Source organism: Acartia tonsa, chromosome 5 (genome assembly GCF_053477335.1).
Source record: "Acartia tonsa isolate MP-2025a chromosome 5, ASM5347733v1, whole genome shotgun sequence".
Lineage (NCBI taxonomy): Eukaryota > Metazoa > Arthropoda > Copepoda > Calanoida > Acartiidae > Acartia > Acartia tonsa.
This window is the reverse complement of record NC_137264.1, coordinates 9052088-9066355: the sequence shown is the minus strand read 5'-3', so window position 1 is coordinate 9066355 and position 14268 is coordinate 9052088. Positions and strand designations below refer to the sequence as shown.

The 14268-nt window shown below is 32.5% G+C and overlaps 1 protein-coding gene across 4 annotated transcripts in view; it reads right to left on the bottom strand.

Annotated features, from left to right (window-relative positions):
- The window catches only part of LOC145318699 (uncharacterized), a 136870-nt gene that overhangs the window by 104303 nt on the left and 18299 nt on the right, over positions 1–14268 (bottom strand). The gene's annotated exons all lie outside the window — the stretch shown is intronic.

The window sequence follows — 14268 nt, the reverse complement described above, 5'->3', positions numbered from 1 at the left end:
AAATCATAAAAAATTACAATTAGATAGATTAGGTTAAGTTGATCAGTTAAGTAAAATAATGTTTATTGTAGTTAAAATTAAATTTTGAATGTATAATGTATAAATCGTTTATACATTATATCGCTTTTCCCTTTGACCGGAGTCGCTGAAAATAGCTTTTTGCAATAGTTGGGTTATTTGTCGTACAACTTCGGAATTTAGGGGAAAAATAGGTAATCAATTTTCAGTTGATCTTCAGGTGAAGTACCATCAATATAAACCAATCCAAGTTCTATACACAGTGAAACCCAGTAGGCCGAGAATGTACACAACTTTTAAATTTACAAGGGAAAACTATATCTAAAATAATGCATCTTGAAGTTGATTTTGAAATATATTTGTTTTGTACATTTTAGAGAAAATAACCTTGTAAAATTTGAGAAAAAAATCTACATTCTACATATATACAAATTATAAACTGTACAAAACCAGACTCTGAATTTGTCCCCCACCACCAATACAACTCTTCAGTATGAACACAAAAGCCCTACATACATAATATTAAAAGCAAAGCTGTTCTATCATTATAAGAAGTGCGTTAGTAGATTTATAGTTGTAATAGACATAATATGTATAGATTGTCTACTGACCCCAAAATTCGTCAAACTTAAAGAGGAATTTCCTAGCAGACAAACACTTTCATTCAAGTTATATTTACAAGCAACGACATTTTTGGGGATATTTAATTTTTAAAAAGCTAACTTTATCCAAAGGAATTCAACTATCCATAGCTAGCACATTATAGGTTTTTAATGATATAATTTACACGTTATAACGAAGGAGAAAAAATAAGCCCTTTCCTTTTAAAATATGTACACAATTTCAACAAATGACTGGAATGAGACAGCGCAAAATGGCACCAAAAAAATGACGTCAAATGCTAAAATAACAAATGAGAGGGAGTATACATTTTACCATTGGTCAATTACAATGTATACTGGCCTCTCATTGGACAATTTTATTTTATAACGTCATTTTTTTGTGCCATTTTGCGCTGTATAATCAGTTCTCCTATTGGATGATTAAGATATTATGTAGGTATGTCCTTTAACAGTCTCCTGTATTTCCTCAATTTTGTATAGACAATTTTGTTCTAACCTATAAATTAATATTCTGCTTATCAATTTTTGACACTCTACAAGTAGTGTTCCTGTTCGTTTGATCTATCGTTGCGATTTTATGGATGTTTTGATCCTAGTTGTAAATATAAACACTCAGAACATGTGCAGTGCACAATCAAATTTAATATTGGCAAATTTGTACTTTGGTGCTTTAATACAAAGTACCTTAGAGAACACTGTAACCCCCAATTCCAAAAATTCATATAATTTCGGATGGAACAAGTTATTTTAGGTTGTTTTGAAAAGTTAGTGGCCACGCAAGGTATAGGCCCTGCATGTGTTAGGCATGGAGAAAACCCTTATTCTCAATTTATTTTAAAGATAAAGGGGGGGGGGGCGTTATTAACATTGCTCAACTAGCACTAGTAAAGGTACCTGTACTTTTAACATTCTCATTTCAAGTCATTTATTATAATTCTTTAAATTGGGATTCTTTCATAGAATAGGATTTTAACAGTTTTACCATTTAGCACTAAGAATTATGTTTAATATATAATTCTTAATATCAATTCCTAATTCATATAAAAAAAATGTCCGTTCCTGTTCTTTAGTATAAAATTTATAAAGTCTTCAGTCATTAAAGGCTTTGCTAAAGTCTAAAGAACACTTAATACGATTAAGATAATTTAAATCGTTTCGCATTGTTAAATGATAAAAATAATATAGATACCACCCGTAGGGTTTTTCATATCTAACTAGCGGCTTCGCCCCTAGCCTCTAGGGGCTTTGCCCCAAGAGGTAATTTAAAAAATTTAGTACTACTGGTGCTGCCGCCAGTAGTTTTATGTGAACTAACTTCCCCATAAGAAAAACAAATTGGGACAAATAGGTACCTACGCAAGAAAAAAAAAATTAGTGGAAGATTTTTTATTTTTGTAAATAGCCTAAAACCACCACAGGACCAGTAGTTATATTCCCTTAAGAGTAGAGTCCGATTGGTTCAGTGGTTACAGAAATCTTAAGGGAAAGACGGACAGATGGACAGACAGACGGACAGAAAGACAGACATCATTCTACTTTGTATTATAGATAGAATATTCTATAAAGGTATACCTACTGTTTAAAAGAGGAAAACGCATCCAATAATGCTGAAATTTTGAGAAACTTTCTTCAACATGTGCAAAATTTCTGATTTTTGATAAATTTCATTAGAATACTTTCAAATGCTTTTATCATATTTTTTCACCATTCAAAAAGTGAACTTTGAAAATTGAAGCTCCTCTTTAGCTAAAAAATTTTGTAATAACTTTTCTAAAACTACTTCGAAACCGATTATTATCCGGTGAATGAGAACCGGTTCTCAGCCATACTGAAAAATTATGTATAGCATCGTAGTATGTCCAGTTTTATACGTATATAAAAATTTAGAATTATAAGATTTAAACCGTTGGCATCTCGCAGATAAAAAAAAAACTGGTTTTAATCTTATAATTGTACATTTGTATATCCATGGAAAGCTGTTTATAATCGATAAATAACTATTACGTGATTCACAGATTATTAGCCGCTTTACACCTAGCCTCTAGGGGCTTTTTCTCTACGGGTTCAGTAGAGTTTTTTTTGTGCAAATTTTTATATTTTTTTTCATTTTTTAGGAGGTTTAGCAAGAAGACAGAAGACCGGTGTCTAAAGTAAAGCCCAATTCCACCCCCCCCCCCACCCCTTAATTAAATTTTTATTTAAAATAAAGAATGGGGGAGTTTTATTAGTACTTTGTGTTAAAGTGGCCTATATTATATCCTAAACTGTTGATATATACAATATGACAAGGCCAAAATGGTATTTTCTATGATAAAAATATATCATGCAATGATTACTTATCCACAATCTATATATAATTACACGAATCCACATTATATATGTGATTTATTATCCTGTTAGCGGTTTTGCCCCTAGCTTCTAGGGACTTCACCCCAAGAGGTTTGATCAACCTAATTTTTTCATATATTAAATTTAAAAGAAAAAGTAAAAAAAAATTTGAAGGTGGAAATTTTTTTTTTTTGGGGGGGGGGATGAGGAGGTTTGTCGACCAACTTTCTTAATTTTAGTTTTAAAAAGAGTTTTTTTTTGAGGGGGGGAGGGGTATTTTTCATTTTTTGGGGGGTTGGAGGTGTCCCATGCCCCAAGAAAATAGCCTTAACCATCCCATGACCAGTAGGTATATTCCCTGAAGAGTAGGGCCCAATCGGTTCAGTGGTTACTGAGATCTTATGCTTCAGACGGACAGACGGACAGACAGACAGATAGACATCGTACTACTTTGTAATATAGACTACTTTGTATTATAGATAATACAAAGTAAAACGATGTCTGTCTGTTTTTTGTACCTCGCTAACCCTGAACCGATCGGGTTCTTCTTAACAGGGTAGCTTCTTATACGTCCCGGGAAGGTTTATAACTATTTTGTGGGAGGGTACCGCCTTCCTCCCAAGAGAAAACACGCCTAGGAAAAAAATCATCCCCCCCCCCAATTTTTTTTTAATCTAAATTTTAAAAAATTAGTTTTGAGAATCAACTCCATCTTCTCAAGTGCCCCTAGAGGCCTCTAGGGGGCGAAGCCGCTAGTAAGTGATATAGGAAGAAATACCAATTTTCCTATTCCCAAATACTTTTGGAATACCTCAAGTTTTTTGCCTTGCCCCCAACTATTTTAACATCACCCCTCCCCCAACCAACTTTCCTACACAATTTTGAGGTATAAGGTTTACTATTGAAAAAAGGTTTAAGAAATAAATACTTTTTTTTTAGCCAAGCTTCTTTCAACTAATGAATGTGTGTATGTCTGCATGTATGCCTTATTTTACAATATCATTGACTGTTTTTATCATTTTTAAAATCAAATCAAATTGATATTTAATTTCAGAAAATTTGAAGAAGATTTATTTAACATAATACTCTATTACTAATCTATCTATATGTTATCAAAATTAATCTAAGCTCGTTGTTGATGCTTTTTATACGGTAAAATTCTATGAAAAGCCATTAGCTATCCCCCTACCCTGAGCTTATCTTAAAGATATCAAATCCTCCTCATACTTTTAGAAGTGCATTCGCGGCAGGTATAAAATGATAGGTCATGTATAGATATTTTAGAGGCAATAGTCATAGACGTCCAATGCGTTTTTACCCCCCTTTCAACCTTTGAAACCCTTCATTTTGCCCCCTCATATTTTTTTAAAAATCACCCCTTATTCTTATGACAAGAATTGAAGCTATATAACATATTGAAAATATTAGTCAAATTTTAAGGGAGTATATAATTTATATCAACAGTAAGTTATTGTATATGGTATCATTTCTTGATTGAAATTTAAATCCGTCAATTAACAAAGAAGAAATATTCTGTTTTTGTACCGACTTCAATGATATGCCATGTTATGAAGGAGCGGCGTTTATAAAAAATATTGTAATATTAATTATTGACTTCCGAATTTTCATCTGGTTCCCTATCCCTGGTTCCCTGTTATTGCGGGGGGGGGGGAAGAACTGAAGAACTGACGCAGCACGGCATTATTGCATTTTTTTACTTTTTTGCAGCAAAAATATTCCAAAAGTTTTACACCTTGTGTGCTGTTATTATATTAACATAAGACTATGTACATAATGTGATTATTAAAATTCAGAAATAAGATATAGCCAACATTCGAAAAAAAATATAAAAACTGCTGCTAAAAAACTTTTTTCCGAATTAATTTTGTTGTTGGTATAAGCAACAGATCAATAGTATAGACGTGTATACAGATAACTACCTCCCTCCCTTTTTCAATGACCTTTTTCGTCTGTTACCAACTTCCTGTACTTGGTTGTGTTAATATATGCGACACCATTGGTTGAGTTTCAATGACACATATGAGAGTCGGCACAAGGACACTGCGATGGGAAATACAGTTATTTAACCCTTTCACTTTCTAGTGTTTTACTCTAATGTATAAGCTGTTTAAAATTGCTTGATATAAATTGATAAGCTTTTTTGTATGCCTGTTAAGATTCCGCTAACCACCGATTGAATAATACAACTAGGGGAAGCTGGTTTTGAGCTATTTTATCTTTTAATTGAAAAACTAATTGCTGCCCTTTCTCTCCCCCTTCGAATACAGAGTTCCAATAAGCTAAGGGCAAAGGTTTAATAAGTTATGCCTAACATTGGTCATAATTTCAACGTGAATATCTGCTAGAGTTTTGACGAAACATATTTTTTTTGCAAATTTTTACAAAAAAAATGGCATTCTATGAATCATAAATGAATTAGACTAGGGTTTCATATTTATACTTTAATTTACAACATTATTTAAATATAGCGGCTTCCCCCTCCCTTTCAAAATTACGTTTTGGCAAAATTTTAGAATTAAAAAAAAAGTAAAACAAAAATGGGGGGGGAGCGGATGAGTCGACATTCCCCCTTTTTGAATTTTAATTTTCAAAAGAAAAAATTGTTCCTTTTTAAAAAGGGTATTTTTCTTTTTTTAGAGGGGGGGTTGGGGGTGTCCACACCCAAAGAAAATAGCTTAAAAACATCACAAGACCAGCGGGTATATTCCCTGAAGAGTCCAATCGTTTCAGTGGTTATCTTAAGATTCTGACAGACAGATAGACGGACAAACAGACAGTCATCGTTCTACTTTGTATTATAGATACATAATCTTCGCTACCAATGGATAAAAATAATCTTTTCTGTACTTTTTTGCAAACATTTCAGAGAATATATTGAGCTCTTTTTTACACGAATTATGTCTTCGATAGATGATAGAAAAGTTATTATCCTTATAGACATTTGTCATTAAGACATCATTATTCATATTAATGGATTTTTCACACTTTTTACAGAAAGTCATTCTTTCCTTATTAAAATAAATACTAGGGATCTAAAGGGATAAGACAATGGATGATATATTGATGTACATCCACAATGACGATACATAAAATTACACAATCTATAGATTTTAATTAATGGTGGAAACTTTTGGACACTGAACTTCAGGATCAAACCAATTAGAATTCACAAAAAGTCCCCCAAGTTGGAAAACAAACAAATGGAAAAACGCTACTTTAAAACTTTGGGGACTAGTTTAATAAATAACTTTTGTGATTTTTCAAAAAAATAGCTAGTCGGTGTTTTTAGTAAGCAGTTTTCGTAGATGCAAAATGATCCAAAGAATTTAGATATGCAATCGGTTTTTTGTAGACCTCTTACTTTTTAAGTAATTTTAGTTTTTTTTTAATTAAGTTGGTTTTAAGGTACTAAAAAGCAACAATAAAAAAAGAAAAATACCGTTATGAACAAAAGTAGTAAGATCTTTAATTAACACCTTACTTTTTTCATTCTGTTGAGTAATTATTGAAAAAAAATTGTAACGATTATAGAGTTGCTGCGCTTTCTAAATCTTACCTAACTTCTACAGGAATCCCCATGCAAAGTTTTAAATCGATAGGACAATTATGACATGTTGAAATTAACAAAATAAAAAGCTATTCGTTCCGGACGTAGGGTAGGACCGTCCATAATTATAGAAAAGCTTCGCTTTTAAAAATTGACGTTGTGTATTGTTAATATTTTGCGCCAGGCAAATAGTTGAGTATAGACTTTACATTGTTATGCTAAAATAAATCAATAACATTTACGTCAGTACACCATGAATGCAGGGATATAAAGAGATAAGACAATGGCTGATAAATGATGATACGTTTGACACTTAACTTAATGGACCAACCAATCAAATCCCAAAAGTTGTTGAAGAAATCCTAAACCGTTATTGAAAACTTTGGGGACTAGTTTAATAAACAGTCCAATACCCCCTCCCTCCCTGCAAAAATGGTAGAATCCAATATTTGTAAAAACTACATGGATAAATTCTACCATAACCAATTTGAAGAAAAAACTTGTCGAATATATGATAGAGGGCAGAATGGTCAAGACTGACATATTACTTTCGACATTATAAAAAAGTGGTGGTAATTGCTGACATAACTTTACTGGAAAGACATAATGACTTTATATTGTTTTAAGTCTGTGATAATGGCAAAAAATATTATAATGGGTAAACGATGCAAAAAAAAAAACCGACCTGGGCCCTAAAACTTTTACTAACAAACCCCAAAGGCCCATATTCCATCAATCTTTATAAGTACCAGGATGAATGTCTGTGTGTTTGTCTGTATGTTTGTACCGAAGGATCTCGCTAACCGCTAAACCGATCAGGTTCTCCTTTACAGGGTAGCTTCTCATAGGTCTTGGGAAGGTTTATAACTATTTTGGTACCACAATCCCCCCAAAAGAAATAGACCCTAGAAAAAATTCCCCGCCCAAAAAAAATTTGAATTTAATTTCCTTAACTAAAGTAAAAAATGGAGGGGGGACATCACCTCCAGCAAAAAATCCACCCACCAATTTTTTTTTTTTAGTTTTTAAAAAAATCATAGGGTTATCAAATTCAACTTCCCCCTCCTCAAGTTTCCCTAAGGGCCTGTAGGAGCGTATCCGCTAGTCTACTCATAAATAAATTGAACAAATAAAGTTTAATAAATCAGATGGTGGAAGGGGGGGGGGGGATGTTGAGTTGCAATTACTTGGATTCTACTATTTGAATAGCATTCATTGACGTAGACAAACCATTATGAAGCAACTCCAGCCGAAAGTGTCAGTGCTAATTATCCGAAAATTAGAATATTGTTTGAGCGCAACTACTCTTTATACTTTCAGTATGTTCGTTTGTCACTTTTTTAGGTGTAACTCTCGGCGGGAATGTAGTTACGATTTAACTTCACTCTTGGTAGTTTTTCCTAATTTTTTTAAATTCGTTTACTAGCACATTTGCAGCCAAAATATCATACTCGTTTTGTCTTTTTACTGAAATCTAGGACTCAATCGGGTTTATCAATTGTAGAAGTCTTACGCTACAGAATAATAGGAGTTGAGAAAATCATAAAAACTTAAAAATGTAGAAATCGATCTAGCACCCCAAACAATTGACGAATCTTAATTAAGATATGATGAATGTTAACATGTTTAATTCTTGATAATATTAGCCTTCTATCATATATAGGAGCCGAGAAAATCACGTTTCCCCTTTCTGTCTCAGACGGACGAACATTTCGAATTATAGAGTTTCTTTGCTACTAAGAACTTGATACAATATATAATAGGATATGAGAAATCATTGGAATGTTTAATTTTTAACATATTACTTACTTTTTATTGTGCTTTAATTGTGTACGTAACTGTCCTTTAGCCTGTCCCGGATTTGAAAAATTTTGTTAAAATTTTTGCCCCCAGCCATAATATAGTTGATTTATGCAAAATATTGACCCATGCAAAATATTTTTTCTGTAATGCAAAAATTGCGATGGTACAAGCACTGCAAAGTTTTTAAAATTTGCAAAAAAGACCTGTTTTTAAAGCTCTTGTACCATCTCAATTTTAAAGATTTTTACAAAATTTCAATTCTAGTGTGTCTATATAAACCTGAAATTTACCAAAAAAAATGGGGGCAGTCTCAATTCTAACATATAATGGAAGAAGGTGTAGCAAGTAATTTTCCAAAGTAAAAATTGCCAGATTTCATACATAAATAATGGGGTTGGGCTGGAATCGATAGATAAAGATATCCGGCTGATTCATAATTCTGGATATCAAGTATTTAGGGTTATATTGACACACTAGAATTGAAATTTCGTAAAAATCTTTAAAATTGAGATGGTACAAACTTTTTAAAATCCGCAAAAAGACCGTTTTTAAAGCTTTTGTTTTATCTCAATTTTAAAGATTTTTATGAAATTTCAATTCTAGTGTGTCAATATAAACCTAAATACTTGATATCCAGAATTATAAATCAGCCGGATATCTGTATCCATCCAATCCGGCCTAACCCTATTATTTGTGTATGAAATCTGGCAATTTTTACTTTGAAAGATTACTTGCTACACCTTTGTCCTTCATATGTTAGAATTAAGACTGCCCCCATTTTTTTGGTAAATTTCAGGTTTATTTTGACACATCGCAATTTTTGCATTACAGAAAAAATATTTTGCATGGGTCATTATTTTGCATAAATCAACCATATTATGGCTGGGGGCAAAAATTTTAACAAAATTTTTCTAAAACGGGACAGGGTACTGTCCTTGTTGGTTTTTTTTCAGTAGGAAATATCATTAATATTCATTTACTTTCTACAACATTTATTCATAGATTCATAAAAATTGCTTTAATATTTTTTTGTCATAAGCTTAGAAATCTTTATTCTCATATTCTCCTCTAGCCCCTAGTCATAAATAAAATAAAGTTCTAAATATTACCTAAAAATTAGTATCATACTAAAACTATCCTATTATATAAAGTAGTAAACGTTTTTTGTCTGTCCCGAAGGATCTCGCTAACCGCTGAACCGATATTGTTCTCCTTTACAGTGAAGCTTCTTACAGGTCCTGGGAAGGTTTTAAACTATTTTTGGGTAGGGTGTCTTCACTCCCCCCCTCCCCAAAAAATATTTTTTTAACTCTTTTGAAACTTAAATTTAAAATGGGATGAGGTCGACATTTCCCCCTCCTACCCTAAGTGCCCCATAGAGGCTTCTAGGGGGCGTATCCGCTAGTACTTCATAAAATAAAACCCTTTTGCTTATAACTATGAATGGACCTATTTACAGTGGGGGTCTTCTCTAAACCTTATTTAACATACTATAAAACAAAGTAGCTGTCTGTCCGTCCATCCGCCGTCCGTCTGTCTGTCTGTCTGTCTGTCCGTTTGTCTGTCCGTCTGTCTGTCCGTCTGTCTGTCTGTCCGTCTGTCTGTCCGTCTGTCTGTCCGTCTGTCTGTCCGTCTGTCTGTCCGTCTGTCTGTCCGTCTGTCTGTCCGTCCGTCTGTCTGTCCGTCTCGGTAGCCACTGAACCGATTGGATTATACTCTTCAGGGAATATACCTACTGGTCATGTGGTAATTTAAGGCTATTTTCTTGGGGGGTGGGACATCCATAGACCCCCACAAAAAAAAGTCCCACCCCCATTTTTAAAAATTTTGTGGTACTTATTTTTTTAAAATTACCTCTTGGGGCAAAGCCCCTAGGGGCTAGGGACAAAGCCGCTAGTTTAACATATCCTAACAAATAAAACATCTAAAATATGATTTTATTTGTAAAAAATACCATATTTTCTCATATTCAAAACAAATATATTTTTCCATATCTACAGCAATTAGTCACAGAATGAAAGCAGACATTGGACTATTTATTATAATAGTCCCCAAAATAAATTTTTCTTAGGCGGAATGTCCAGACGTTTCAGCCACTACTGTAATTTACAGAAGGGTTAATATGATTTTATTTGTTAAAAAGACCATATTTTGTGATATCTAAAAAAATATATATTTTTCCATATCTACAGCAATTAGTCACAGAATGGGAGCAGACATTGGGCTGTTTATTATACTAGTCCCCCAAATAAATTTTTCTTAGGCTGAGTGTAAAGACGTTTCAACCACTACTGTAATTTACAGAAGGGTTAATTTTTTGTATCATCATTGGGGTTGTACAATAATTTATCGGCCATTGTCCACTGTTTAACGCAATCCCTGTCCCGTAGAATTAAATTTCAGGTCACGAACCAACACATTCAATCAAACTCTTCACATAACAAAAACATATAAACACCCGGGAGGGAGGGTACATTGGACTGTGAAATTACATTGGTATCCAAGGTCTTATCTTATTAGTTGGCTTAGCAACTTTAGGTACTGTACTTTAATTTTAATCGTTTGGTTTTCAATCTTTTCAACCAATAATTTTAATCTAGATAAGCGGTAATTTTGTTTAAAATAAATGGGGGTGTACATCAAATTATCGTGCAATGTCTTATCCCTAAAGATCCCTGTATGAACACACACACTCGCTCAAAACCTCAGGGAGAATGGACAAACGACTCCAACATTTTTAAAAGCGAATCTTTTCTATAATTAGGGTAGGTCCGTCTGAGACGGATAGCTTTTTTCGTTAATTAAGGCATGTTAGAATTGTCCTATCGATTTCAAACTTTAAATGGTGATTTCTGTAGTAGTAAGTTACGGTTTAGAAAACGTAGCAACTCTATAACAATTACCAGAGTGTCCGTACGTCCATTTTAAGCTTTTCTATAATTAGGGTCTGTCAGTCCGTCCGTCCGTCAGTCAGTCCGTCCGTGACAGATATCGTTTTTCGTTAATTTAGGCATGTTAGAATTGTCCTATCGATTTCAAACTTTAAATGGTGATTCCTGTAGTAGTTAGGTACGGTTCAGAAAGCGTAGCAACTCTATAATCATTACCAGAATGTCTGTACGTCCATTTTAAACATGTTGATTTTTTACTTTTATTAACAACAAATTTTTATAGGATCTAATTATCCGATTGTTCTGATTTTTGGTATACAGATTTCTGGGACAAAAAAGTACAATACTAAAAGCAAAGCAACTCTATAATCAAGTCCTTTAAATGTAAGTATGTCCATAAATATTATCCTGTATCAAGAAGTTTTCAACAAATTTACTCACAATTTTGCTTTGACTCTTATACATTTATATTCTTATTATTCAGTTTCTGACACTATACAAGTTTGACCTATCGTTTCAGATCTTCGCTTTTATGGATGTTGTCATCCTTGTTCTGACAGAAACCAAGGACAAAAACTACCATAAAAAGATTTAAGGAACAGAATTAATGGAAACAAGAATAGTTTCATGAAAACTGATGCATTTTTCAAATGAAAAAAAATATTATTGTCCTTTCATTTAATGACATAGAAACTAGATATTATTTTCCGAAACGTACAAGTTAAACAAATTTTATATCACTAGCACAATTGCCCTCTAAAATAACCTCAAACTCAATAAAAAAAAAACACGTCTTTGACGAGAAAGAATCAAAAGAATTTAAATTGGTGGAAAAAGTGCCTTTTTAAAATATTTCTTTTATTTAGATTTTTTTATTTTAAAAATTGGAAATAAGATGTATCTTTATTCATTAAATGCTTAGATCCAAATTCATAATTTTGTAATATGTTTTATTTATTTACTAAACTGGGTGATAATTTGTAAATATATAAACACAGTGATTAATGTTCTTTTGACATCTCTACATGGCATTTATTGATTTTTTGCCATGATTTGTTTTTACTCCTCGAACTTAACAAAACATTAAATTCTAGAATTTTTGGCTTCGAAACCGATTAATATCCGCAATATTAGAACTGGTTTTGAGCCATACCAAAAAATCATGTATCATATCATAAAAATTTCCTTAAACAATAGCATAAATATTATAAAATTAATACCAGTTAAGTTGGGCCAACTCAACTAAAATAAATTTTAGAATTTTTTATTTTATTTCCGTAGAAAAAATGTTATTTAGAATAAAAACATAGATGACAACATCCATAAGTAGAGAAGCCTAACAAATTGGATGGACATCCGGAAAAAATAACTATAAAGCAGTGTCTTACAAAATAAAAATTAAACTAAAATAATGTATAGCGTAATAATCTAGGAATCAATCTAGCTCCCCCAATATTTGACATATCTTAATGAAACTTGGTGAAAATATGAATTATGGGAACTTATGTAATCCCTAAAAATTTCAGCCTTCTATCTTGAAAATGAGCCAAGAAAATCACTTTTTTCAAAAACGTTTCAGACGGAGATACGGACGGACAGACAAATGGATCAGGGAATTCAAATTATAGAGTAGCTTTGCTAATTAAAATCTTATAAATAGTTGGATAAATTCAAACGATTCTTTCGACTAGAAACATGTTTTCACACCCATACACACACATGAACACACACCGAGAGAATATGCCAATGTCAGAATAAAAGAAAGGCTACAACAATAAAATGTAAAATGAATTTTGTGCAGAAAAAAAAGAAAACATACATACATATATATATATGAATATTTTAAATGCAACAACAAGGCCGATTGGGTCCAACGGAAGGTAGGATTACACTGAATACTACAACTTTCAATGAATAGATCTTTTTAATTGGTATTTAGTTTTCCATAAATTGTTGTTTGCAGTTTTGCAATTGACTATGATTGTAACAAAAAAAACGAAATATCTTGTATTATCCTTTTAGGATTTTTTCCAATTTTGGAAAATTGAGTACTCCCCCCTTCCCCTTATCCCTCACTCCCTCCAATAAAGCTATGAAACCTGGCCGTGGCGCTCGGCCCCCTGGCCTGCCTAGCCGCAGAGCTCGACCACCTAGCCTATCTACCTATGGGCGCTCGGCCCCCTAGCCTATAATCTTTCATAGTTTTGTCGGGGGAATAACGCCAAATATCTTTTTTTTCGAAGAATATAAATTTAACATTAACTTGAAGGGTTTATGTTATGTTTATGTTGCTTTTTTTTCATACCAAAGAAACACATATGTATAAATGCTTCCATAAATTCTTTTTTTATTTTGTGCAATGCATAGCATATTTTAATATTTTTACACCACAAAAAAAGGGGATTCATACATTTAACACAACAAAAGGGAACCAATTGCAAAGCTCCTCAACAATTTTAATATATGTGTTGGTCAATCGAATGAAAATAAATAAACTATAAGTGACAGCAGGGATCATAAGGGATAAGACAAAAAGTTATTGCACACCCCCAGTTTTGATAAACATAATTTGAACAATGCTAATTTTCACTACCCAAATTTACTGCATGTTAAAATTATTTGAAAATGATTTAAGTCCCTCCACACTATACACTGTAATTGACCAATAATAAAATTTATGCTGGCCTCTCATTGGTTATTCTATCGTATGACGTTAGAATCTGTGGAGGGATTTCAATCATCTTCAAATTTTTTTGATTTTCTAATATTTTAACAAGTTATTTTACATAATTTTCAAAGAAAACTCCTGAGAAATTCTTACAAAATGCTGATATATAAAGCTGGTTAGGCTGATTTAAAAATTCTCATGAATTTCTTATATAGTTATGTCATGTCAATTTAAAATTTTGTTCAAAAGAATTTAAGAAAAAAAAGGAAATTAATATTCTGAGCAGGGCAAAGGGAATGTGATTCTGACAAACAATTCTAACGGAAAAATTTCCCACAACCCCCTTCCCTCATTTTCCCCCTTCTTACC